The sequence below is a fragment of the Lepeophtheirus salmonis genome, chromosome 13, assembly GCF_016086655.4.
Source record: "Lepeophtheirus salmonis chromosome 13, UVic_Lsal_1.4, whole genome shotgun sequence".
NCBI lineage: Eukaryota > Metazoa > Arthropoda > Copepoda > Siphonostomatoida > Caligidae > Lepeophtheirus > Lepeophtheirus salmonis.
The window spans coordinates 22,825,781-22,829,615 of record NC_052143.2 but is presented as its reverse complement, the minus strand read 5'-3'; the positions used below and the strand labels follow the sequence as shown (position 1 = coordinate 22,829,615).

Below are 3,835 nucleotides of genomic sequence, written 5' to 3'. Positions count from 1 at the left end.
TTAGAGCCGTTGAGCTACCTCTAAATATTTTTAAAAACCGTTCAAAATTTATATACGACCCTCAGAGTTTCAAATTTAAAAATTAAGCTCCACCTTACTCCTTATGTATTCCTTAGTGATAAGACACGCAACAGAATATTTCAAAATTTCCGAATTAAATTTCAGATACCTAGGAGTAAGTGAAAAGTGCCACTTTGCTGATCTCTGCAGAGGTTAGTAAAATCTTCCAGTATTAAAAATCGATTTCTGATCCCGTTACTGAAGTCTTAAAAACGTCCTCGTTGATGGCAATCGTTTCCAGCTCTTTCAGTTGTTTTTGGAGGTTCTAAAAAATGACTACTTGTTTCCATTTCGGTGGATGATATCTTTAGTACTATTGAAATCAAATACCGGTGATTTACTTATTGTGCAGCTACCCATTCCATGGAATAAAATGCCACAATACCACAATGGATTGTTGGAATATTCTGTACCAAAAATCAATATCTTATAGACGGATGACTCAGTGATGAATATCCTCCATTCCAACTGACGTTTTGAGGTGATAGTCGTAAAAATGCTTATGTAAATTTTTGTTAAAATATTTGCAAGTAGTACTGGTATTCCTCCTAGTTGATACCGATGTCTCTTTGGGCCAAGGACGTATCTTTTATCAAATAATCTATTCAACCACCCTTCTTCGTCCTTTAAGAGCCCCTCGCTAACCGATGGTAGAGTTGTGGCCACATAAATCATTTGATCAATTAATTTGGAGTTGTATAGGTCTACTTTCTTTTGCAAGCTAAATGTTCTCCAGGCCGGATACCACTTGTGGGCTTGAGAGTTTAGATTTACAAAGTTAGATGAAGAAGGTTGATTTCTCTCCCAACCTATTCCCAAATTATTTACGCTTTCAACTAATTTACATCCTCTAATTATTGTGGAAGGCCCAATGCAACCATCTACAAATACAAACAATGGAAGTCTTTTCTGCATTGATTTTCATCCCTGAAAATATAGAAAATTTATCAAAATCGAAAAGTGAAATCATGATTCTTTTCCGTACTTGTCTGTCCAAATTTCTCTCTACCATCAGTGTAAGGTCTTCTGCACAAAGATCCACCAAATGCTCTTTACTTCCTATGGAAAAACCAAAACCTCCATATTTCCGCATAAGTGTACAACTTAATTGTTCAATTGCAGCCACAAACATTAACAGAGATACGGGGCATCCTTGTCGAAAAGCTTTTTCCTAAGACTATATGGTTACTCTGTAATCCATCAATCACCTATAGTTGAAGTTCCATTGAAGAGGAGAGCACGGATTGGATTAAAAAAACTCCTTGGAAGGTATTTCTTTATAGCACGTAGGATAAAATTATGACTTACAGAGTCAAAAGCATTGCTGAAGTCAATTTTTCTCATTTTAACGGTATTGATAGTTGCCTGGATAATTCGTGAAATGTCGGTAATATGTCGTTTAAAAAAAACCTTTTTTGTTCTGAGCCCAAGTTTTTGTAAAGTATAGGGTCGATTTGTTTAGCTGAAACACCTGCTAAGATTCTTTAAGTATTGTGAAAGGCTTCCAACGACTAAGTGATGTCGCATTACCTTTTTTAGGGTATGAGGGAAATCCTACCTCGAGTTAGAGCTGACGGGAGCATACCCCTCTTTTCCATCTCGAATCCATACCTAAGTATATAGGAAACAGTATACACGGTATATAGGTTATATAGTTTTCCTTTTATATTGTCAGGTACAAAAGCTTTGCCATTTCCATAAAACTTATTGATATAGTCAAATATATTATCATATTTAAAGATAGAAAAAGATGCCACTTGTTTAGTCTAGTAAATCCACTCTTAAAGCATCCATATTTCTTATATTCATTGATAATTAACCTGAAACACTTTTAGAATTGATTTTGGATTTGTAATTACTTTATTATTTACTATGATTTTTTCAATTCTTGTAGCAGAAATCCTTGTTTTCATCCATACATGCTTTAATCTCTTTTAAGGATTTCTTTCGGCATTGAATTTCTTCTTAATCTCTTGTTCGACAATTTGGGAGATACCGAATGTATTCAGAGGTTTCCTTTATTCATGATTTAATCTATTTGTTCTTTAATTGTTTAATCACTAATAAAAGTAAAATTAAAGACTTAATAAAATTACAAGGATCCTTTATTCATGATTTAATCTATTTATTCCTCTAATTGTTTAACTCTTTTCCTCTTCTCACTAATAAAAGTAAAATAAAAGACACTTAATAATCAATTACATGATAGAGTATGATCGTAGGAAATTTTCAATCTATTTATTTTTAAATTCTTGTAAACTAATGAGCCAATTAAAAATCCTAAAAGTTTTGTTCGCAGGAGCTGAGAAAAATCCTAAATCTACCATCTTGTGGCCCGAAAAAAGTTCGAATCGGTATGCTGCTTTTTTAGTAAATATAAGAGCATAAGCATGGACATATCAAAGCAAGATCCATCCTTGATGACTGTTTTCCCTTCCTCCTGGAGAACATATCATTATCATTATTTAATTTCTTTATAGCGTCAACTAGACTCAATTCATGAATTAATTTTCTGAGCATAGCAGTATTCGGATTTACGTATGGTCTTTTATCAATATAAACATTGAGGTCGCCAATTAGAACCAAGGGGAAATAATCCCATTTTATATTCTTGATTGAAAAAAGGGGGACGACTTTACATTACGCCCATATGCCTTTGCGATATTAAATTGAAATACACCAGACGATATTACGATTTGGTGCCACTCACTCTTATTGGAGTATTATTTAACACATTTTGATTTCCCCACGGACTTAGCAACAAAAGTGATTATCTCTCAAAGTGGGATGCATCCAGTGTAGTAGATTTAAAACTTGAAAGGAAGGCATACTGTACATTAACTTCAACAAGAGGAAGACACTTTAGATCGTATATCCTGTAAGCATATTACGTCTGGCTGCAGAGCGAGAATCCTTTGCATTATAGCAGGTCTAGTTCTCCGTTCTCTACCTCCTCTGGTGTTTAATGAAACGATTCTTTTCATAACCATATTTCTTTTGATGGCATCTGCATAATATGATCTACGGATGTTGTAATTGGTTGGCATATGACTTGACTTCTTTTGAAGCAAATTTAAATGCATCATGTTAAAAAACAACAAATAAAATAAACGATAACACTAGATCCCTTATTACAATTACGATCTTTTCACAGCTTTATCGGAGGATCAGCCCCACTATCTATATTAGGAGACACACACCCTGATCCTGAATTTTTAGAAGTTTGAGCGGAGTTTTCTTGCCATCGGGGGACAGCCCCGAGTCTGGAGTGGACCGTTATGAGGAAGATGTCTTGCTTCTTGTTGATAGAATGTAATCACTTATTTTGACAGGTTTCTTCTATTTTATGGGGTTTGGCAGTTCCTCCGGTACATCTTTCATCTTATTAGAAGGGATAATTTCCTCTTGAGCATAAGTAAGAGGGATATCCTTTTCACACATTTGTGAAATGGAACATGCAGAAGTATCAATTTCCTTTCGTGCCATATTATTTTCCACGTCTTTAATTGAAATATTTGCCGAAGACACTTCCTCTATATAAGACACAACTTCAGTCACCTGAGAAAATAGATTTTGCTTGTCTTGCTCCTCTTCTACTACAGTACGCTTTTTTGACTCACTTAGAATATGTATTGATGATGGAGTAAGGTTATTATTTTAATCTAGACACATTCTCTAGTAAAATGATTTATATCATGCACAAATAATTTCTTTTCTTGTATACGTAACCCTAGTTTTGAACCCCTTAATAGGAAGAAAACGAGGTATTTTGGAT

The 3,835-nt window shown here is 34.3% G+C and overlaps 1 long non-coding RNA gene across 1 annotated transcript; it reads right to left on the bottom strand.

Moving 5' to 3' along the window:
- Positions 1 to 569: 569 nt before the first annotated feature.
- LOC121128165 (uncharacterized) lies at positions 570 to 3,589 on the bottom strand. Its single transcript, XR_011783401.1, has 7 exons — positions 3,261 to 3,589; positions 2,157 to 2,222; positions 1,932 to 2,094; positions 1,591 to 1,880; positions 1,369 to 1,531; positions 1,046 to 1,268; positions 570 to 987 (listed from the first exon to the last, which is right to left on the bottom strand). It is a non-coding gene; the product is annotated as an uncharacterized lncRNA (long non-coding RNA).
- Positions 3,590 to 3,835: the final 246 nt, after the last annotated feature.